Genomic DNA, 24,867 nt, shown 5'->3' with positions numbered 1-24,867 from the left:
TGTAGCTGCAACTGCAGTTTTGATGCAAGGGAATGGCGCTCAAAGGAGCCAGCTCCGCCATTCTGCTGGTAACTGCTGAAGTGCAGATTGGTGATGGAGGGGAATTCTGCTGGATGGGTAAATGTACCCCACAAATCCCCCCATGACTCTCCTGAGACTTCTTGTTGAGGGAGAGTAGGGTAGAGTGGGGTTCATCAGGTGGAGTCCTTCTTCCATGAGGGAGCGGTACGCCACAATCCTCCTGTTGTCTTTCATTGGACTGTGGAGCGACACCCACAGACTTTCATTTGGTCTTTCCTTGGAGTGTGGAGCAACATTCAAAGATTTTCCTTCAGTCTTTCTTTTTTGTGTCCCCATGAAGTCTTCCTTGGTAATCAGGAGCGGAATCAGTACTAATCTAATGGATGAATAAAGACAGGTTACAACATTTCCCCACTGACTGTTTTCCCGGGAGGTTGACAGCAGTGGGGCACACATACCTTACGGTCATTCAAGCACTCGGACAATAACAACAAATAATTCCTTAGAAGACAAAGATAACTATTGATATTTTTACTAGGGCTTTTGGTGATATCCTTTTGCACTGACAATGAAAAAAAAATACTCCCTGTGAGATAGATATACCTATGAACCTACCTGTTCCCTTCTGGTTCTTTTTTTTTCTTGTTCTCATTCTCTAGATGTCTCCTCTATTTGACTTTCCCTTGGCTCTTCAATCAGCCGCAAAGTGTGTTGGGGTGACAACTCTTTAGCTGATTAATATGGACCCATTTCTCTTCTACCAACTCTTCTTTGGGGATGCAGATTTTGTGGGCGACAGGTGCAATGTTATCTACAATTTCAAAAGGACCGCGCCAGCAAGGGAGAACATTCTGCTTCTTGGTCTGGTACCTTTGGAAATTGTACAAGTAGACCCTGTCTCCTACTTGGTATTCCTTTTTGGTTGTTTGTAAGTCATATTGAGTCTTCATCCCCTATGCTGACTTTTTCAGGTTCTGGTGAGCATACGCAAAAGCATGTTGAAGGTGTTTTCTTAGATTCTCAACATACTCATGTGTTGTGGAGGCGTTTATCAGTGTCTGCTCTTGCATTCTGTAGAGCAGATGCTGAGGTAGCATCATCCTTCATCCCATCATTAGCTCAAATGGAGACATCTTGGTCGCAGAATACGGTTAAGATCTGATGGCCATCAGGACAAGCGGTTATCGGATGTCCCAACTTGGCCTTGAATCTGCCACAAACCTTTTTAGAATGCTGACATTATTTTGGTGTACCTCGTAACTCCCCCACTAGAGGAAAGGGGTATGCAATGTGAAGTTTCCTTTTTACCCCAAGTATCTCCCACATCTTTGTCATCTCTTCCCCGATCTGACTCAATCCTTTGGGGTAGGCCAAAATACGAGAAGATGTGGTTGATCATCATGGCAGCTGCTGTTTCTGCCTTGCATTTTGGGGCCAGGAGACATTCCACCCATTTGGTAAACAAGCATGTTACTGTTAACATGTACTTGTTCCCCCTAGAGGAGCGATGCACGGGCCTGATGAAATCTACTTGTAAATCTGTCCAAGGCAATGTCATCCCCCTCTTCTGGCGGGAGCTTAGTGTGTGAGTGAAGTTGGCTGAAATTGTGCACACACAAGACACCTCTTCAAATATTGGTTGAGGTCCTGCCCCATGTGTGGCCAGTATGCAACCTCCCAGAAGATTTCTAGAGTAGTGTGAAACCCCTGATGACCGGCTGTGGCCACGTCATGGGCGTGACTTAGCATCAGGCTCAGGAATGAGGTAGATACCACCCACTGGTCACACCCAGAGATACATCTCCTTACCAACAAACTGTCTTGGATTCGGAACATTTTGGGACACTTCATCAACACCCTGAGGTCCTTTTTCCCAATGTAATCCGTTTCTGACAGAGGAAAGTTCTCAGGGTCCTCAATGTGTTGATAACATTTCCCAATAATCGGAAACCCTTTTTGCACCATGATTAAATCAGCATCTGGGGTCTCCTTACTCCACTGGGCAGGTGAGAGTTCATTGTGAGCATTTGTCTGGGACCTAGTGACAGCAGTGACCTGGACTTCCCCCAAAAGGGACTCGATCTCAAGGAGAGACCCCCTGGATGGCTCCGGTTTTGGCCAGCTGATCAGCTAGGTTGTTTCCAGTTTTGTCTGGCCCCTCTATTCTGGAATGATCCTTGATCTTCTTCCAATAGATGGTCATCCCATTAGAGGTGACCAGATAATTAATATTTTGTATTAGCTTGCCATGTTTGAGTGGTTTGTCATTAGCCCACAGCATGCCTCTGGTTTTCCATTTAACCGGGTTCTCCATGAACCCGTTCCAGACATAATCTGAATCAGTGATTATGACGAGTTCATGGAGTTGGTGTTGGACAGCAGTGATGGTGGCCTGATGAACCGCCTTCAACTCCGCCACCTGACTACTGCGGGACCAATTTTGTAACCAGCTGAGGGATCCGGGCCATCATTCACCCAGGCATTCCCAACGCCGGCTACTAGTTCCTTTTCCCTGTTGTTGTCAACATGGTAGGAGCATCCATCCACGTAAACTGTGGGAATTCCCTGGCAGTTGTCTTTTTCATAGACTTTGTGCGGGGAATTCAGGTACGCCTCCATGTTGCCTTGAGTTTTGAGACTTTCGTCCTCGAGACAGTTTTCTCTGGCACAATCATGCAAGTCAGCCAGACCTTGCGCAAGGGGACTCTTCTTGTTTTGGCCATATCTGACCTCCACAGGAAATCCTTGCATTGACAGAATCCAGGAAGTAATTCTGGAATTACTCACATTTCCGGCCAGGATTCTGTCAATTTGGAGGTATTTCAAAGGCTTGTGTGGCGTCTCCACTATGATGTGTTCCCCCTGGATGAACGGGCAGTAATTCTTCAATGCCCACACCATTGCAAGGCGTGCCTTCTCACAATTGTTGAATTTTTCCTCCACAGAGGATAAAGTCTTGCTTGCATAGGAGGTGACTTTATTGACCTTGTCATGCTTTTTCTAAAATGCTGCTGTCAAGCATGTATTGGAGAACCCTGTCTCCAAGAAGAACTCCTTGTTTTTGACAGGGTAAGCTAGACAAGGGCCTTGTGAGAGACTTCTTTTGAGTTGTTTTACTGCCTCGGCTTGTTCTGGACCCCACTCCCACGTGACCACCCTTCAACAGATGGATCAGGGGTCTTGGGACCTCTGCATAATCCTCAATGAACTTCTTCCTGTAATTAGTCAGTCCAAGGAGGCTTCTTAGCTCACACAGAGTTGTGGGGTCTTTCAGTTTTAATAGTGTCTCCATTTTCTGCTCCTGGGTACAGAGACCCTCAGGAGTTATTTAATGTCCCAAGAAGTTGACACGGGTCCTGTACCACTGTGCTTTTTGGAAGGACAGTTTTGTTCCGGCAACCCTCAACTGGGTCAGAACATAACCGATTTCTGCTATGTGTTCCTCCACAGTTGAGCTTTATTAAGACATCATCCACATAAGCCAGGTTACACTTTTCACCCAAGTCGGGCATGGCCTTGAATTAGGTTCCGGAGTTGATGTATCGAAAGGGAGTCCGGGTCCACGTGTACTGCTGCCCCCCGAAGGTAAATGCCAGCTTGTATTGGTCCACCCTACTGACGGACACGGTACAGTACCCATTGCACAGGTTGGACAGGTCAATGGCGGTATACACTTTTGGCCCCTGGATCTGGGCCAGCCCTTGGTCAATGTAGGGGAGAGGCCATTGGGTCATGTGGACCCATTTGTTCAGCTCCGTAAGGTCTGCGCAGAGTCTCCATTGCCCATTTGGTTTTAAAATCCCCAGGACCAGATTATTAAAGTTGCTGTGGACTGGACGAATTATCCCAAGGGACTCTAGATTTTTGATTATTTCTGTCAGGGACTCCATGGATGCGAGAGGAAAGAGATATTGCTTCACAAACACAGGAGTCATTCCAGGGTCCGTGGCAATTGTTGCAGTATGGATCCCGGTGCGACCCCAGTCATACGAGTCTACAGCAAAGAGATCTTGAAAATCTAAGAACACCTGTTTCAACTTTTGCCTTTGTCCTCAGTCTCACAGGCATCAGGGAGTTTGACCCGCTCTTCGACCGTTCGCCTAAATCATGGAAAGACTTCGGGTTTTGCTATTTCAGCGGCCTCCTCCAGCTGGGTGGAGAGGTCTCTGGTTAGAGTACTGACCTGGACAGAGGGTTTCAGGTAGGAGAGGCAGTCATTGTGGACCTGGAATATCACCTCATCCTGCCTGTTGTCATAGGTCACCTCCTCTTTACCGTAAGGGCAGGAAGAATACACCAGGAAATGCCCCCCTTGCCGGGTGAAGATCCTGTCTGGTGGTATGTCATTGTCACTGTCATTGTCAAAGCAGACATTGGGGATTGGTCCTATCAGTTCGTTTCCTAGATCCATGAAAAAATGTTGGTCATCAACCGCCATTCCAATAATGGTGCTTGCGCCCAGAGTGATACTCCTAGGGTCACTGCTATCCATCAATATTGGCATGGTGTTGTGTTCTACATTGCCTAATAGTGTTGGGTTTAACTCCAACCCCTGCTGTTGGAGATGGGCATTGAGATGTACATATGCGAAAGGATTCTGCAGTTTCTGAACTCTTTAAATGTTTAATTCAACTGGGAATTGTCAGGTCCGTCCTTGGATGGTGTCCTCCTCTCCAATTTGAACTTCAACTGCATAAGGCATCAATTGGGCTGACAAAAATGCTTTCTCAGAATCACCAAAGCCCATGGGATTGATTTCCCCCTAGTCGGGACAAGGCCTTGTAATTTATAAGGTCCAAATTAATGGCAAAGCGATTGAGAATGTCACTGCCTAAATAGAATGCAGCAGGGACATCTCGCACAACCCAAAAATTATGTTCTATGCTTTTGTCACCTATAGAAATATTGAGCATACACCTGCTAGGCAGGAGATGTTTGGAATTGGGAGTTTCCAGGCCCATTTCCCAATTATCAACCAATGTAAATGTGGGAATGGCTGGATCTTTTGGGAGCTTTCTGAACATGGCTTCGCTGATGAAGCTCTTTCCGTTGTTCAAGCACACTCTGCCGAGAACAGACTACTTCCCCTCATTTAACTGAATAGGGAGGAACAGCTGTTCTCTAATTTTCTGGATGTCAGGTAAACTTTGAGCTGGTTTCTCATCACTTTTGACTATAGAATTGGGATTTTCAGATTGTGAACTGGTATAACATTTCAAAGCATTTCCTTCCAGTGTGGAATGCCACTTAAAACTGAAAGGAAGATTGATTTTCAGGAATGCAGAGGAGTTCCCATCACCAGTTTGTTGTCCTACAGCAATCACTGTAGCATCGGGTATTTGATTATTCTGGAAATGAAACTCAATATGATCAGAGTTCTGTTCAACCATGTGGCATGTGCCATTAAAACTAACATGGTTGACACTCTGTTTTCATTTTATTGATTGGGTAGTCTGAGTCCACAGGACCCTGATCACAGAGTCTATTAGGGGAGACAGCCTTCAAAGGATGTTATTCCCTTATAGACAGGGGGTTCCTTCTGGAGTCACGACTATTACCGGGTGTTTCACCTTATGTCGCCCAATTTTAATTTCCAAATCTGCAGTCCCCTTGACAGGAGTTGTGAGAGGGATCTGGTGTCTCTCTCTCCCTCCTTCCTGAATTTAGCTGCTCAAAGGCCCTTTTTGACAGAAGAGTGACTTGGGATCCAGTGTCCACCAGTGCTGAAAATGCACATTGCCCTTGCACTTGAAAAGGGGCATAGAATCTCCCCTCCTTCTCCTAGAGTTGGCGAAGGTAATGGGCATATTGGTCAAGTTGGATGGTCAATTTCTTTATTTTGGACTCCAACACAGTGGAGTTTTGGACAATTTTCTGTCTGGGAATCTGTAATAAAAATGTGACATCCTGAAATAGATGGGATTTCGGAATCCCCTTTTTCCCATAGCTCTGTGCTGCCCCCTCTTACCTGGAGGCAGTCCCTAGAACCAGTTTGTGGGATGGATCCCTCCATTAATATTTTTTCCTCAGGATGACAATTTTGGGTTTCAGGGATGGGTGACTCTGAATCAGTCCCCACACCCACCCAGTCTTCATTCTTATCTCTTGGGACACATTTTCCTTTGGGAGGAATTGCCCCGCCCCTGAAGGAGAAGATCTTTTTACCAGAATCCTCTAAGGATTCTTCCCCTTCAAACTGGAGGACACTAACTTCCTCCACCAAATGGGCCTTCTTGATGACTTTATTTCTCCTACCCACCCTCTGTTCCATGGGTTGCAGATTTTCCATGGGGCAAGAGCTGGGGTGTCCAGGGGCTTTTCACGGGTGAGGAAGGAAGCTTCCTCTAGGGCTTTACACCCCCCATCCCTCCTCCTCGGGAACCAGTAAATTATCGGGGTTTTCTCCCTGTCATTGTTCTGGGATGCCAGACCCTTGGTTTCCGGGGTTTTGAGCATCCATGTTCATCTGGGGTTTCTGCTGAGCCCTCAACATGCGACTCAGATCCTGTGTTAGGTTCTAGACCTGGCGCTCCAGTTGGGACACCTGTTCCGGCTGGTATGGGGGTCTCTGTTCATACCTAGGTGGTTCACGGGAAGGGTAACTATCCCATTCTCCTGGAGTACCCTGGGTATTGGGGATTTTGGTAAGCCTCTGCCCTTGGCCTCCCCTCTACCAGATTAGGTGGTGTGGACTGAAATAAAGGATTGTTCTCCTGCTATTATTCTCACTTGGTATCCACAGGGATGCCACCCAGCCGGGTTACTCGCTGGTATGCTTCTCAGCTTTGCCCTGATGTGGTCTGCGGGGAAGGTTCTGCCTGAAAATACAGGAGGACTGTGTTCAAGACTGCGACTGGGGTAAGTATCCTCCCTCTACCCTGTATGATTTCAGTCCCTCTGGCGCCCTCTCCTCACCTTGTGGTAGAATTAGGCATGTTCTCCGTCCTGCATTCTTTGCAGGGGCATGTTGTCTTTCTTGGGTGAATGCGGTCCAGTTACTTCACTGATGCCGGCCCGTTTGATATTGTTCAGGTAGGTCTTGTTGCTGTTCTTTAGTTTTGTTGCTATCCTGCTTGCCTTTCTTTCTTTAAAAATGTCTCTTTTTTCTCCCTTAGGTATGCAGAGCTTCAGTGGGGCGAACTGGCTTGGTTGAGCCCCGCTGGTAAATGATGGCGCATTAAGAGCGCTATGATGCGGTAAGTAAGCGCTATGCACAGTGCTGCAAAGTTTTGCCTTTGCTAACCTGTGTTTTCCTTCCTTGAAGGTCGTGGTGTTCTTCAGCGCAAGTGGAATATCCGGAGTGGTGCCAGCCGAGAGGCGACCAGTCAGGTAAGCCTTTTGAGCAGTTCGTAATTTATAAATGTCTCTACTGCTTACTTTAATGTTGCCTCTATCTTCCTCTTTCAGGTCGTTCTGTCCGAGAGGAGTGCAGATTCGAGGAAGCTGTTCTCAGTAGCTGAGAGTGTTTAAAGATGAAGGCTGCAGGTTAGATGCTGCTGCTAATGATGTTCCTTTTGTCTCCTTGCAGGTTCTGCTTTTCCGAGGTTCGAGGGAATAGCTGGACACGGTGAGCGTCACGTTGCAAGCTGCAAAGTAACGCAAAGCGTGTTGTCTTGCTCGGGTGTGGTTTAAATAGCCCCAACAAAATAGTCCAGGTAAAGCAGTCCCTAGGCTGCCACACCCAAAACACTAGACCGCTTAGCTTGGTTCTTGGGAACCAAGCTATGTGGATGCCTCCATGTTGGCTGACAATACAATAAAGTTATTAAACCCAAGCACATTATCTTTCATGGTGTATGAGCCTGGCGCCATAAGCGCCAGGACTGGCCCCATGAGGGCTTTTGAAGAGAATGCCAGGCTCTAGAGGCCCGAGTCCTGACTCCACCTAGCCAATGGGTTTGCCAGAGGGGTTTTGGGCGAGGGTCATGACAGCACTCCCCCCTATGGCCTCTCCCATGGTGTTCCTTCTGTCTGGTCCAGGTTTGGTTGGGAAGTTATGAAGGAATTTCCTGATTAGACGTGGTGCAGGGATATTCTCACTGGGCTCCCAGGATCTATCTTGTGGTCCAAATCCTTTCCAATCGATGAGATAATATAGCTTGGTCCTAGAGTATTTAGAGTCCAAGATATCTTTGACTTTGAATTCTGCTTCTCTGTCAACAAGTATGGGCTTAGGTGGTGTCCCAATCCGTGTGCCGGGTTGTATTGGTTTCAGGAGGGACACATGGAATACCGGGTGGATGTGTAGATTAGGTGGTAACTCCAGTTTCACAGCTGCTGGGTTGATAATTGCCTTAATGGTATAGGGTCCTAAGAATCTGGGATGAAAGGTCCGGGTTCCGTTGATGGGTACGAATTTAGCGGCTAACCAAACTTTGTCTCCTACTTGATAATCAGGGCCCTTTTTCCAGTGTTGGTCGGCGAATCTCTTTTGTTTTTCTTTGGCAGGAAATAGGTGTTCATTTGCCCTTTTGAAAGCCTGAGTAATGGTTGTGTGTAGAGTCTTTACCGCTGGCATTTCCAAGCTGGCTGGAAGGTCTAGTTCTGAGGTACGTGGATGTCTGCCATAAAGGGTATAGAAGGCCGTTTGTCCCCTGCTTGAATGCAAAGAATTGTTATATGCATATTCGGCTATCCATAGTAGGTCTTTCCAATTCCTTTGTTCGTGGTGCAGCATGCACCATACATATTGCTCGAGTGTCTGATTGGTTCTCTCGGTTTGGCCGTCCGTTTGGGGATGGTGATTGGTAGATAGCCGAACGTCGATCTGCGCCATTGCACAATATTTTTTTCAGGAGTTTGAAACAAACTGGCTGCTTTGATCAGAAACCAGAACCGAAGGGAAGCCATGTAGCTTAACCACCCCCTCCATGAACACTTTTGCTAAAGTGGCTGCGTCTGGGAGTCCTTTAGAGGAATAAAAGGGGCCATCTTCGAGAATAAGTCCACAACTACAAGCATGGTGTTGAACCCTTGGCTTGGAGGTAGATCAGTGATGAAGTGAAGGGAAAGAGTGTGCCATGGAACTGGAGGAACGTCCAATGGTTGTAGGAGACCAGATGGTTTTTGTTTCTGTATTTATTTTTTGCGCAGACACCGCAGGACTGAATATACTGAATGATGTCCTTAAGCCAGGCAGGCCACCAAAAGTTCTCTTTCACCTTAGGTAGGGTTTTGGTGATCCCAGGATGCCCTTTGATCAATGAATCGTGATAGTTTGAAATAATATGCTGTTGTAATTCCTTCTTGGGTACATATATGCGGTCCCTAAAAAAGGGTAGATAGTCCTTGATGGTATATTGTTCTCCTTGAGTTTGCCATGCGAGGTAGGCATCAGGATTCATTGTCCGTTGGATTTCTTTTCGTAGTTCTGCTTGTGTTAAGGCTGTCATGATACCCAAGAGTTTGTCTTCAGGTATAATAGGTACTGGGTCTGGAGTTTTATATACTATTTCATCTATGCCCATGCGAGATAAGGCATCCGCCTTTCCGTTTCTGACTCCTGGTCGAAATGTGATTACATAATCATATTCGGCGAAGAAAAGGGCCCACCGTAATTGGCGCGAGGACTGGGCCTTGGCTGTTTTGAGATATTGCGGGTTTCGGTGGTCTGTGATGACTGTAATGGTGTGTCTGGCCCCCAGAAGGTAGTGCCTCCAGGCTTTAAAGGCAGATTTGATAGCCAGGAGTTCCTTGTCCGTGATGGCATAATTAATCTCTGGAGGAGAGAACTTTTTCAACCAGAAAGCCACAGGATGTAGCTGGCCGGTTTCCGGGTCTCTGTGAAAGGACAGCCCCCATTGCGAGACTGGACAAATCAGTTTCAACGACATAAGGGAGGTCTGGAAGAGGATGTCGCAGGATTGGAGCGGAGGTAAAACTTTGTTTAAGTTACTGAAAGGCTTCTTCTGCTTCTTTGGTCCAAGCAAACTTTTTATTCTTTTTTCGTAATAATACTGTGATTGGGTGCACAACCTGAGAGAAGTCTGGGATGAACCGGCGGTAGAAGTTCGCAAAGCCCAGCATGCTTTGTACCCCTTTCAGAGACGTCGGTGAAGGCCATTTCAGAATGGCATCTACCTTGTGCACGTCCATTCTGATGCCTCCTGGAGTAAGGATAAAACCAAGAAATTCTACTTCGGTGACGTGAAAAAAGCATTTTTCAAGCTTTGCAAACAAGCGATGTTGACGTAGCTTGGTGAGGACTGAACGAACGTGCCTGACATGATCTTGTTCCGAGGGTGAGTATACTAAGATGTCGTCTATCTACACTAAGGCGCACACATCAATTAACTCCCTTAAGACGTAATTCATGAAATACTGGAATACCGCAGGAGCGTTGCATAACCCGAAGGGCATGACTTGATATTCAAACAAGCCGTACTTAGTACAGAAGGCGGTTTTCCATTCATCTCCTTTTCTGACTCAGACCAGGTGGTACGCTCCTCGAAGGTCCAATTTGGTATAAATCTGCGCATATTTAACTTAGTCTAGCATCTCAGGGATAAGTAGCAAAGGGGTAGCGGTTCTTCACGGTGATCTGGTTCAATGCGCGGTAGTCAATACAGGTTCTCAAGTCTCCTTCCTTTTTCGGTATGAAGAACAAAGGACTGGCTGCGGGGGACTTCGAAGGACAGATAAATCCGTTTGCAAGGTATTGGTCTAAATAGGATTTCAAATAAAGGATTCCTGATTCTGTGAGAGCGTAGATCCTGCCGCAAGTGATTTGTGCACCAGGAACAAGGTTGATCTAACAGTCATAGGGCCTGTGCAGCGGCAATGTATTGGCTTGGTCCTTTCAGAAAACATCCTGGAAATCATGGTATTCACTTGGCAAGGTATTAGTTGCTCCCAGGGTTGATACTGTCGCTCCGGGAGTCATGGGGATACAAGACGTCGGGTTTCTCCTCTTGGTAATAGCAGGCAGGGGAGCAGTCACCGGGTTAATTTTCATGCCCGCCAGTCTATCAAAGTGTTGTGAGCTACCAACCATGGCATCCCTAGTATTAGCCTGAACTGAGGTGCCTTGATGAGATCAAATGAAATAGACTCCCGATGTCCGTCCTGGCACAGCAAGGTTACCCTGGCTGTGCACTGGGTTACTGGTCCGGAAGCAATTTCTGTCCCATCCACGGTGGTTACCTTGTCCATAGTTGGCTTAGAACACAAAGGAATCCCCATCTCTGCTGCCAGTTCTTGATCAATATAATTTCCAACTGCTCCGCCATCGATGTATGCTTCAACGGCATGCATTCTTGACGACTGTTAGTGGTTAATTAAGATCACTGGTATTGCAAAGTGCGAGGTCAGCAACTCTTTCTTCTCACTCGACAAACTAACCCCTACGTTTGTCGAGCTTTGTAGTTTTCCGATTCCTTAGCTTCATCCTTCTCTGTGGCCCTGACTATTCTTCTTGGGGGTTTTACTGGACAGTCCTTCAGGAAATGTCCTGGTTTCCCACAATACAAACAAAGCTGTTGTTGTCTTCTTTTGTCCCGCTCTTGTTTTGTTAATGGAGGCCGTATCCCTCCAATCTGCATGGGTTATACAGCATTTTCAGGTACATTGGGTGTGTTTTCCCTTGTTTGAACATACACGGTCCGAGGGTCCGTCTTAGACCAGTCTGCCTTTTGGTCCTCCAACCGGTGGTCTAGCTGCACGACCAGATTTATGAATTCTGCACAGTCTCTGGGTGGATCAACCACCTGGGCTAAGACGTCCTTTAATTCGCCTTGTAAGCCTCGATGTTATAACGTGGTTCTTTTGTTTTCTGGCCACCTAACTTCGGCAACCAGTCTGTTGAAGGTGGCAATGTACGTTAACAAGTCCTGATTCCCCTGTCGGAGGGACAAGAGTTCATTTTCTATTGCTTGTTCCTGGGTATGGTGAACAAAAGGTTTTTCCATTTCTCTCTGGAACCCCCCAAATTCATGTAATGGAAGATCGTCATGGGTTACCAACGACACCGACCAATCTGCTGCACTACCACTCTGGTATGATAAGACAAAAGCTACCCGAGCTTGGTCATTTGGAAATGCTGCAGGCCTACAAAGAAAATGAAGGCGGCACTGATTGATGAATGCCGCATACTTCTTTGGGTCGCCTGAGAACTTTTATGTTGGTGCCAGGGACACTGTTCCAGGTAACGTGATCTGTACCGGAGTGGGTGGTATGGCGGGGTTTTGCATCATTGGTTTGCTTCCATTTAGAGGCGTCTGTCCTGCCTGTGATTGCAAGTATTACCTGCTAATCTCTTCAGTGCGTTCTTTGGTCACTATTAGGTCTCTCCGGAGGGCATTAATCGCTTGTCGGGCAGAATGAACCTCAGCACGAAGCTCTCCTAGTAATTGGGCCAATTGGTCCATTTCTGATGTCTCCATGGGGCCCAGGTGGATTTGTTGTGGTAGTCTTCGCATTCTGTTACGCTCACCTGGTATCCACAGGGAAGCCACCCAGCCGGGTTACTCCCTGGTATGCTTCTCAGCTTCGCCCTGATGTGGTCTGCGGGGAAGGTTCTGCTTGAAAATACAGGAGGACTGTGTTCAAGACTGACTGACTGGGGTAAGTACCCTCCCTCCACCCCCGTATGATTTCAGTCCCTCTGGCGCCCTCTCCTCACCTTGTGGTAGATTTAGGCAGGCTCTCCGTCCTGCCTTCTTTGCAGAGGTGCGTTGTCTTTCTTGGGCGAGTGTGGTCCAGTTACTTCACTGACGATGGCCCGTTTGATATTGTTCAGGTAGGTCTTATTGCTGTTCTTTAGTTTTTTTGCTATCCTGCATGCCTATCTTTGATTAAAAATGTCTTTTTTCTCCCTTAGGTATGCAGAGCTTCAGCGTGGCAAACTGGCTTGGTTGAGCTCCGCTGGTAAATGATGGCGCATTAAGAGCACTATGATGCGGTAAGTAAGCGCTATGCACAGTGCTGCAAGTCTTGCCTTTGCTAACCTGTGTTTTCCTTCCTTGTAGGTCGCTGTGTTGTTCAGCGCGAGTGGAATGTCCGGAGTGGTGCCCGCCGAGAGGCGACCAGCCAGGTAAGCCTTTTGAGCAGTTCGTAATTTGTAAATGTCTCTACTGCTTTCTTTAATGTTGCCTCTATCTTCCTCTTTCAGGTCGTTCTGTCCGGGAGGCGTGCAGATTCGAGGAAGCTGTTCTCAGTAGCTGCGAGTGTTTAAAGATGAAGACTGCAGGTGAGATGCTGCTGCTAATGATGTTCCTTTTGTCTACTTGCAGGCTCTGCTTCTCCGAGGTTCGAGGGAATAGCTGGACACGGCGAGCGTCATGTTGCAAGCTGCAAAGTAACACAAAGCGTGTTGTCTTGCTCAGGTGTGGTTTAAATAGCCCCAACAAAATAGTCCACGTAAAGTAGTCCCTAGGCTACCACACCCAAAACACTAGACCGCATAGCTTGGGTCTTAGGAACCAAGCTATGTGGATGCCGCCATGTTGGCCGACAATACAATAAAGTAGTTCCCAAGCACATTGTCTTTCATGGTGTATGAGCCTGGCGCCATAGGTGCCAGGACTGGCCCCATGAGGGCTTTTGAAGAGGATGCCAGGCTCTAGAGGCCTGAGTCCTGACTCCACCTGGCCAATGGGTTTGCGAGAGGGGGTTTTGGGCGAGGTTCGTGACACCTGCAGGTTGGGGTTTTGTAGATACCGGGTAAAGAAATTTAACCCAGGATTTGGGGGAGTACTGTCCTCCTGAGGGAAGTTAGGATATAAGTTTCCCGTGGCAGTACTTACATGGTTGGACCCCCCTTGGGCTGGGGCAGTCCATACATACCTCAAGATAGGCCGGTTGCCCTTGTATCTGGGACTTATATAATCAGGCGAGTTAGGGGTCCCATTGGTGGGATTACTTCCCTGATTGCCCCCTGTTGCTGATTGGCCAGAAGGCCTTCTTTGCCTCTGATTTTGCTAGTTTTGGGAATGTGCATTTCTAGGTCCAAAATGTGGGCAACCTTCACCACTGCCACTTTAGCAGCAGCAGGGGTGTTGGTTGTTTTTTTTTTTTACCTGATTTTTATTTTCTGCAGGTTTTTGGACCTCATAGATTCGGGTAGCCTGCTCTACTACCCAGGCAAGGGTTCTTTTATAATGAAAATCCATTACCCGCTGGGTCATGATGTATTTTGGAAGTGCATGAAAGTAGGTAGTTATAAACTCTTTGCTACCCTTGATAACCCTCCTGGTAGTTTGTGCAAAGGAGCGTTTTAGCTCCTGCACATATTCTCGTGGGGCCTGATCTTCTCCGCATTGCCTATAGTAGGCCGTTTTGCGAGCCTCTTGGGGGTTTCTGTGGGCAGAAAAGTGCTTCAAGATGGCCGCCTTGTAGATGCACCATCTTGAATGGTTTTGGTCTTCCAGTCCAGCAAAGAAGCTGGAGTACTGCGGGGAGAACGTCCATTTGGCATAATCTATACAGATGTGGCTATCTTTAAGGTGCAAAGAGTCCATCATTTGTTCAGAGTTCCAAATGCTCCCAGACAGAATATTTCACGTTTTTGTGGTACGGTGTTATGAAATTCCTAATGGCCTTGATCTGCCTAATGGGGTCTTTCACCATAACTCTCCTCTGTTTATTTGCCTTCTTTTGCCGCATTACCTGAGTCCTCTCGCCCCTAGACTCAGAGGCGCTAGTGTTTGAAGTCCCCTCATGATCTTCTAGGCGCACCCTGATTCTTTGAGCTTGTGAGGGGCTCGCAGAATGGTGGGGCATAGTTTCTTCCCCCCTATGGCACACAGGGGAGTAGCATTATGACTCCTCCCTGCTTCCAGGGTTGGCGGAGGATCCCCCCTAATGCCCTGATTGGGCGGAGGTCTTCAAAATGCTCTTTTGGAGACTTATTTCATGCCGTTTCTGTGCAAATAGAGCCAAATGGTCCCTTTGGAGATAGTGCTTTTGCAGATCTAATTCCCTGACTTTCTCCTCATAGGAGGCTTCCTGCCCTGGGACATCAGCCCTAATATTTCTGTATCTATAAAGTGACACACGTCCATCAATTTCAGAGGGGCGCTGTCCTGACAGCTCCATCATGCTAGGCCTATTTAATTCTGAAGGCCCCATGGCTTCTGGCTCATGTGAACCAGTAAACATGAAGTGATTGAGTCCCTAAGTACAGAGGGCATCCCACTGGGATCAGGGGCAGCCCTGTACCTCTCTACTTGTTATGGTCCCTCCAGTGTGGGATTAGCCTGGCATACTCTTGCTCCGACCTTCCTAGTTCCTCCTTCTCAGCCCCTACCTCTTGATAACAGGCAAAGGTCTGAGCTTTTTGCTTAAAAAGAAAATCACACCATTTTAATATTGGGCAGCAATCAGCAATGGGGTGATAATTACAATGTAAACTTATGAAATACACTTGGTTGACCTTCTACTAGAACATATGCAAAGCACAGATGAATAGGAGCAATTATACTGTTCGGGTAGATAGCACCCGAGTTAAGATTTCCCCCTGCAACGCTCCTTCAAACCTTTATTAATCGTATGTTGAGTGGATAGAAAGAAGCAGCAAGGAGTCAGTGATACTAGGCAGCAAACAGAATTAAAATCCGACCTTCTGTCACGAAATCGAAGGCAAAATCTTTGCAATTGCATAAATAACACTCGGAATAGGTAAATAATTAATTTTCATGTGCGGTTGGATAAATGAGATAAATATGATTTCTAACAGTATCAGGAATGGAAGAACACTAGCAACTACAAGGCAAGGTATCAACAAAGGTCATACAGTTCAAAAATCAACTTGAAAGTAAGAACACAGTGCAGCCAAAATCACACATTGGAAAGTTGCAGTTTCCTCTTTTTACAGTTTTAAATGTCAAAACAGTTTGGAACAAAAATGGGTGACATAGACAGAATCGGAATGTGGATTTTAGGCTGGGTGATAGGTGCACATCACAGGTATAATAGAAAGTGAAAAAGTGACTCTAGTTGAATAACCGATTGAGATTTTCAATGTGAAAGGAGATTCGGTTTTGTGAAAATAAAAGCAGTTAACAGAGAGAATCGGTTTGAAAGGGACAAATGCTACAACAATTATATCTTTGTAACTAGATTATCAAGAAGATAACGCTGCCCATGAAACAGGTGAAGCAGCCGTCTTAACCCCCTTCACGCCACATGTCTTTTTATGTGGAAATTAATTAATTTACTCCAAATATGACTAAGGACTTATGCAATGTACTCAAGGGATGGGATAGAAGGGCGCCAACACATGAAATTAAGAAACAGAATACACAGAGGATTTATACTATCTTAAACAAGTTATCAGGGTATGGATGGGATTACTGAGAAGGTGGAACCAAGACAAGGTATCAAGATAGGGTAGGCTATGTGTTGTTATGGGATGGGGAGATACTCACAATCAGCGCTGGGGTTTGGGATTTGGGACAGCCAACCGGGTTTCTGGACTCAAGGGATCTGGTCACGGCACATCGGCAGGCAGGTAGTGGGACAAAAAGCCGGTCTGGTCACAGGATACTCTCCAAAAGGGTACCACAGCTTTTCCCCTTTTCTCCCTGGGTTAGTGGGATTTTGTTATGGGGTTTAGTTCTGCAGGGTGGTTCTGCCTGGACAGGATCAGCTATGCTCTGGCCTGGCAGTGGATCTGGAATCTGCAGGATATGAAATGTCTGGATATGTAGCAGTCACTCTGTCTGGGTTCCACAGCATGTGTGGGGAGGGGAATTGGCACCCTTGACTGCGTTGCCTTAGCAACTCAAGTCGCACTCTATTCTGATTGGCCCAATGGTGAGCCGCCCGGCTCACCACTTAGCATGTGTGAGTGACAGCTAGGTTGTTGAATGGGGGTTTTTCTGCATAAAAGCAGGGCCTTTGGGACTGGAACTTCAGAAGTCGCCACAGGAGCTAAGAATCTGAAGAGGGAAGAAGCTGAGCCATCTGCAACAACGACACCACCGGTGAAGCCCTGCTGCAACAAACTCACCACTTTCCCAACAACAAGAGAAGATCTTCTGCTGGACGAGTCTTCTTCCTCTGAGCTGGTGGGACCAACCAGTTCACCCCTTTTGCCTTCCAAAGACATTTCTTGGTCAAGTCGCCCGTGCCAAGCACCCCGGTGGCCGGATAGCCAAGCTTCACCACTTTGACCGCGAATAAAAGGAATGCACCTTTTACCGACGAACTCCGAGGCTGGTTTCATCCATGTGCAGTGCATCAACTCCACATTTCCTCCTCCACGAGATCCTCTCTTCCCCTGGTCGAAACAATGAACTGCAACCACTGCCAGGAACAACTGCCACTGCTGGAGCTTCCTCTCTCTCTTTAAGGTACTGTGTTCTGCCTGGCTTCCCTTTCTTCGGTTTGCCCAAGGTGACCCTTAAATCCTTGGCTTTCCAACTGGGTTGACCCTAGACCTTCTAACTTTACCTTCTTGAATCACCCCCACCTCTTCTGAACATTCTGCAAAGACTTTTAGTGCATTTTAAACCGTGTGATCCTGAGCACATTTCGCTTTGCTCCATTTAAAGTGGGCCTGGCCTATGAACTTTGGCTCTACAGTGTATACTGCCTTTATTCCCTTGCTGAGAACTCCTAAAAGTGTTGGGACCTGTTTTATTTCTATGCTCTGCCTTTTTCTCTCCCTTTAACCTAACTATTGGAGTGCCATCTAGGTTACGTGCACACATCTGTTTTAACAAATCATGGTGTTTTAACTTTGACTTGTCTAATAGTTATCAAGGGAGGTGTGTATACTTTACCTGACTGTGTTTTAACTTGCTTTTGATTTAGAGTGCTGGTATGTTGCCTAAAGTGTGTTTTAAATAAATAATTTTATACTTTTGATACAAAGCTCTGGTCAGTGTTTGCTTGTTCTACTGTGTTTGCCTGCCCCATTGTGTATACTCTGTATACTGCCTAACTGTTCTTCAGAGAAGTCTGACTGCTGAGCCACAGCTACCAGGTAAATGTGGGTGGTGCAGACTTCTACCAATTGGGTTTACTGCTTACTCCTGTAGTCTTAATCTTTTTGCAGTGGTTCCCAAGGGAACTGCACAGGATTCTGCCTAACACTGCTTCTCTCTCTCGGTGCAGTTATGATTTATTAGTAGGATGGTGAGCTTCGGTAAGGACCTTTGTCCACAGCTACTGTGTGCACGTGGTTCAGAGTACGGGCTCACTGATGTGCATGTGAGTACACTTTTTTGCAGTTGAAGGCCATTAACAACATATTTCCTCACCGGGAGAACATGTGCCTAAGTGTTTTGGTGCCTTCGGTGACACAGGTTAGTGTTCCCCACTTGAGTAGGTATGTAAGCCTGCCGGGGTCTCGGAGCCTCCCTACCTCTCTGTTTTGTGTCCAAGCGTTTCTCCTGCTGATGCACGGGGAGTTAGCCCTGTTTCCCGCCTGGCAGTAGGCTTGTGGCGTTGAAAGCGACAGTGTCACCATGTAAATCGTTTCAAATGGGTGCCGCGTTTGCTGTGCAGCAGCGACTTGTTTGTGTCATATTGTAGATCTAAGGCTGACCGCCACATGTTCGGGTCACCGTGTTGGATCTGCATCCGTGTTCAGCATGCCCGGCAGCATAAGCAAATGTCTATGAGTTCCTGATGGTAATTGCACCGCCAGTTGCTGTTATAATTATAAACGCAGTCTGCGTAGTTGCTATCCGGTGAATAACTGCTGTCCTCTGTGCCTTCAGGGAACGGCCGCCATTCATAACCCCTGCAGCCGTCCATTTGCCTTTACTGCCAATTATTCTTTGCGCATGCACCCCAATGCATTACTCCTTATCCCCACAAATTGGCATGACACAGAATTTCAAATGGCAAACTTGGCCGCAGTTTTATTTCCATGACAACAGAATTATTTGTACACATTTGTGAACTTCATTCTGTCCGTGTGGCGCTTGCTTGCCGGATTTCCTTTGCTTCCCCCTATCCTTGGTATAGTAGGCCCCCAACTCCCCCGACCCATTGTACCTGTTCCAATCCTGCCCATGCAGGTGTCCGTGGGCGGGGAGAGCGCCGTTTGTTTTTTGGGGGAAGCTGAGCCTTATTTGTCCCTACCAGACGCCCCCGCCGTTTAGGCCCCCAAGAGGCGCTGGTCCGGAAGAGCGAAGACCCATTCCATTTCCTTCTGGCTCGTCCGGAGTCTATCCTTTGTGCTTGGTTGCCCAAACACCGCCAACTTGTCATATCCTGGCCTGGGTGTCCTGCGACAGCAACCCCCAGGTCTCCTGCTCTTTGCTTGTATTTCGTGGGTGGGTGGGTGGTGAACGAAATTCCTTCCATCTGCGAGCGAGGCGGCGACCGGGTCCCAGTGCAGGAGCGAGATGCCTGGCACCCCAGTCCCGCCTGCTTAAATCCTGATGGCCCCGCCCCTTTCTTTTGTTCCGCCCTTCGCGGGCTTTTGGGCCATTAGGCCTTTGGCGCCTTTCCGCCCCTCGCCTTTTGACCCCCAGAGGATGGTCCCAGGTCCTGGCGGCATGACCCCGCAGGGGTTAACCTGCTGCCTCCTCCATTTTGAGCTGATTTTTCCGTCGTCAGCTCCATAACCCCTGCAGCCGTCCATTTGCCTTTACTGCCAATTATTCTTTGCGCATGCACCCCAATGCATTACTCCTTATCCCCACAAATTGGCATGACACAGAATTTCAAATGGCAAACTTGGCCGCAGTTTTATTTCCATGACAACAGAATTATTTGTACACATTTGTGAACTTCATTCTGTCCGTGTGGCGCTTGCTTGCCGGATTTCCTTTGCTTCCCCCTATCCTTGGTATAGTAGGCCCCCAACTCCCCCGACCCATTGTACCTGTTCCAATCCTGCCCATGCAGGTGTCCGTGGGCGGGGAGAGCGCCGTTTGTTTTTTGGGGGAAGCTGAGCCTTATTTGTCCCTACCAGACGCCCCCGCCGTTTAGGCCCCCAAGAGGCGCTGGTCCGGAAGAGCGAAGACCCATTCCGTTTCCTTCTGGCTCGTCCGGAGTCTATCCTTTGTGCTTGGTTGCCCAAACACCGCCACGCCACTGAGTGGGTTCTCGCCCACTGTGGCTCCCCTTCCTCTCTCCTTCTCCCCTGCCAGTAGTTCAGTAGAGATGTCCCCGAAAAAGAGCTCCGTTTCGTTCGTGGACAAGTTTTTCCTCCGTCCGATAGGAAGTACTCGGGTGTTTCCCCATTAATCAAGCCATGCCTATTCTGACAGAAACCCCTGCCCTTGCAGAATTTTGCAACAGCCCTGTTCAGCTTCCTCCTTGCCTTCTCAACTGCTGTATGGCTCTCTGCCCCCTCCCCTTGCGCCGGGGGAATATCTTCCGATCACCCGATTTCAGTCTCGCCCCAATGTGCTGCTATTTCCTGCAATGAGCTTGCAATGTCCCTTGGCCGGGCCCCCTCCCCAGGCTGGTCAGGTCGTTCCCTCCCAAGTGTATTACCAACCCTCCGGCTTCTGCCGCCTACTCAGCAATTTTCCTAGCTGCCCCTCTAGCTGAGCCAACTTCATCCCTGGCACCCCGTGCCACTCACTCTTGAACTCGCCGGCCGTCAGCACCTCCTGCCGTTGAGTCCAGCTCGCATTAGCCTTTGAGATGCATGAGCGCCCCTTCTACCTACACGGTACGTTCCCTCCTTCTTCGTGCTGCTGTGAACTGACAAAAGGGAGGGAACGGCATGGTTAACTATATTTTGCGGGCCTGATATATCGTTTGTAACATCCTGAAGACCATCTCCCCAACTTTTTGATGCCTTCCGGCCATGCCTGGTCGGGGACACTTCTGCACCTACCACCTTTCCATCTTGCTCCACCTTAACCAGGGTGGGCCAGCTCTGGGACACTTCTGCCCCTACCACCTTTCCATCTTGCTCCACCTTACCCAGGGTGGGCCTGCTCTGGGACACTCCTGCCCCTGCCACCTTTCCACCTTGTACCGCCTTACCCAGGGCGGGCCTGCTCTGGGACACTTCTGCCCCTCCACCTTTCCATCTTGCTCCACCTTAACCAGGGTGGACCAGCTCTGGGACACTTCTGCCCCTACCACCTTTCCATCTTGCTCCACCTTACCCAGGGTGGGCCTGCTCTGGGACACTCCTGCCCCTGCCCCCTGCCCCCTTCCATTCTGCTCCGCCTTACCCAGGATGAGCCTGCTCTGGGACACTTCTGCCCCTGTCACCTTTCTCCACCATAGCCTGGGCTGGCCTGCTCCGGGACACTTCCCTGCCCCTGCCACCTTTCCGTCCTGCTCTGCCTTAACCATGGTGAGCCTGCTCCGGGACACTCCTGCCCCTGCCACCTTTCCAACTTGCTCCTCATACTGCACCCGTAGTAGGTTCCTGACTATTTTTGTTCAGCAAAAGGCTCCCCCACCAATTTAACCTTGCTCCGCCTGCCCTTGCAAGAGTCACCCTGTTGGGAGAGCGCCATTCCTGGCGGGTGAGCTTGAGCTGAATTCTTTCTGCTTGCTTTCCCAAAACCACTTTGCCTCCATTGCCCCTTCTCTCACTCTTATCCCTTTCTTTACCCTAAAGGAGGATCTACCCTTCCATATTCCTTATGTTGGCCCAATTCCCCTGAGCCTTACTCCTTAACGGGTTGCTTGCGCTTGGCTCACGATATAGTCCCCCGATACTTTAAATGGGAGGTTCCCCATTCCCTTGTCACGTCCGGCCCGCTTCCCCCTTCTTCCTCATCTGCGGATGGGACCGTTCTCTTCCTTCAGCCGGCCAAAGCTCTCCCGCCATAGACCCAGCAGCCTGCCTCCCAGCAGCTGATACCAAGCTGATGGGGTGCTGTTCCCGACCCCCCCATCTGACTTGTCCTCGCTTCCCGTCAGCCATCCTTGGCCCACCTTCTGGCATCTAGGTAGCTTCTTATTACCAACCGCTCTGCTATCTACCCTATGAACCACGAACATTGCTACTTGTTTTCCGATCCCAGGGGGTGAAGGCTGCGCTGGTCTTACTGCCCAGGTCAACTAAAACCCCACTCCCAATGTTTAACGCTGTACCCCACGTTATGCCAGATGGTAATGGTAATGCCTGACTCATGGCCCTCACTCACCACTTCGGAAACCCGGCCGCCCCCCGGGCCAGCCGTCAATGCCAAATGAACCACATTTGTCATTGTCTTACTCGCCTACTCGCACACACTCCCCAGTAAGCAGAGTCATTTCAAGACTCAACACAGAACTAGCCCTCCTACCCGTTAACTCGTAGCCGCGTACGGTCTGCCTCCTTTCCTTACACTACCGTATTCAGCGTGGGCCATGGGTTCTACCCCAATGTACCCTCCACCCTCTACTTTGCTCGGTGGGGCGCGTACCTGACTCCGTCCTTAGACTCTGCTATTGAAGTCTGCAGCCCGCTTCAGACCTCGTCCTGAAGCATGCGACCTTTTGTGGTATCGCGCCCTCATGCAGGTTATTAATATTGCAGTCTTGCCGCCAAACAATTAATTTCCTCGTCTATTCAAACGTGGCATTGCCGCTGGTCCACCCACGGCTGCCCTCGGGGTCCGTTGTACTTGCGCCCTTTCCGTGTACGAGAGCCCCAACCCTGCTTGAGTAATGCGAACCCTGCAACCTTTTTTACATTCCGTGCCTCCAGAGGCCGGGCTCACCTGCACTAAGGACACCTTTTTGACCAACGAACCCGTCCATTAGGTGTTCCAAAGAGTCCTTAATCCACACGACTGCCCTCAAAACTCTCGCGGCCTGGTTGTGTAACCTGGCGTACCTACACCCATAGAAGTACCCTTTGCACGGTCCATGCGCCCAGTGTGCATCAAATAGCCCCCTTGCCGCTTACCAATGTAAGGACCCTCTACTGCCCCGTTTCCCCTATCGCGTGGAGCTGAGGCCATAACTCCCCCAAGGAATACCTTGCGCATTATGACAAACCCATACGCGCCTCTCTGCTTCTACCCCAACCGTGCTGAACCATATCGCCACTGAAGCTTGCAAAGCAGGTGATCACACTTGTCCCCTATTCAGCTCGAGCGCCTATATGGAACGGCGACCGTACTTTCCAACCGCCCATGCGGCCATGCGCGTCTCCCCAAGTGCGCGCCATGTGTCCACCCAACCAGTGTTTTAAATAACCCCCTTTTCCTCCAAGACTACCTGTGCCTTCAATTATCCCATTTAACATTAACTTAAACATTACGATTCCATGTTCCTCCCACTAGCCGCTCGCACATCCATACTCCTTTGCCACCATTGGTCAGTTCCGCCCAAAATTACGCGCACTGCAGACCGCATCAATTCTTTCCTTACTTTTTCTCATACTATTGTGGTTGCAACGTTTAGCTTTGCTAGGGGGTTGGTTGTTCGGAGACGACCATGCCTGCTACTTGGAGGTCCCTGCGACCACTTCCTTTGCTGGGAGCCCGTTAATTTGTGTTAATCCCCCGCGCCGCTCTCGTGTGCCACTTAATGCACTTTCTCCTCCCAAACGGGCGGGCGGCCACCTCACTGAGCTATTTGCCAGCCGAAGCCCCTGAAGCGCCAACTCCTGCCGAATAAAATTGTTGTGCCTGTGCACCACCTTGGATGGAACACTGAGCGACGCAATCCACAAACCATGCGCGCCTCCTAAAGCCGCACATAGCCCCTTCTCATTCTGGTTCCTGGCAATAACCCCCCTTGGCGTCCCTAGTGAGGCGTGTTGTCCGCCCCCATATTGCCATGCTGGTGAGCTTCCTACCCCCGCTTAGGCGTCCCCACAGGTTGGGGGAACCAGGCGTGCATCGACCACGACATACTAACGCCCGTGGGGAACTCTCCCTGCATCTCTGCCCGTGTGTGTTATCCAACCAACGAGGGGATATTTAACCCTAAATAACAATTGGGGGCAGGCGCCAAGTCATACTAATGAAACATACTTACTAACACGTGTCCCATCACTGCCGTGATTGCACCAACCCCCCCACGCCTGATTGAATTCGACAAACTATGGTATGGTGCCAGGGAACTACTTTAGGACAATCCCAACCGCCCTCTTTGCACGTGGCAAGAGACGGGCCAAAATTGCGGTCTGGCGAAGACAATACTGCTGCGTTCATATAACGCTCCGAATCTGGGTATCCAGGTGCTGCTTATTATTACCCCCGTGTGTGGTGCTCATTTGTCGACCTCAAAAGGATGAAAGGCTGACCTTGGCCCTGCCGAGATTCGAACCTGTGTTAGCCTGATCTGCACAGATGCTAACGCGAGCGCTCTACTCGCTGAGCCACTTGACCGGACTCAAGATGGAGATATACTCTGATGCTATACGGCGGCCGCTTGAACTCGAACATCCCCGCAAACCTTATCCTTACATTTAACTGCACCTGAATATGAAGCTTGCTAATACACCAGGCGCTTGGCGAAGGGAGACAGCGAACGATGCCCAAAAATCCCTCCATGCCTTTATAATCGCGTACCTCGCACGCATTACCTGACCCACCTATTTGCGTTTACTGACAACCGTCGCCCACACAGATCCACCCAGGATGCAAAATTACCCTTTATGCCACCAAAGGTTTATTTGTAACAATTTCAGTTTTGGGGAAACCAGGAATTTATTTAGTTTACATTTTCTAGGCACGGACCCGAGGGTCGAACCTGTGTTGCTTTGTGTCATTTTGTTTTTAAAGCGCGCACATTGCCGCCGAGCTATCCTCCCGGGATCAACAAGCGCCGCCATAAAGGCGGCGTCCCCACGTCCTTGCACATTCCCCTGTTTTCATCACGCACCCGGCCCTGAAGCAAATATGAGCCCGACGTGATTTGAACACGCAACCCTCTGCACTGGAGTCGGACGCACTACCGTTTGCGCCACGAGCTCCTTAGTGCAACTCCAGCCCCGACTTTTAACTCTAATAACGTTAACGTTATTAGCTCCTGCAC

The sequence above is a fragment of the Ambystoma mexicanum genome, chromosome 2p (genome assembly GCF_040938575.1).
Source record: "Ambystoma mexicanum isolate Mex_15411 chromosome 2p, UKY_AmexF1_1, whole genome shotgun sequence".
Lineage (NCBI taxonomy): Eukaryota > Metazoa > Chordata > Amphibia > Caudata > Ambystomatidae > Ambystoma > Ambystoma mexicanum.
Note: the sequence above shows the minus strand (reverse complement) of the source record.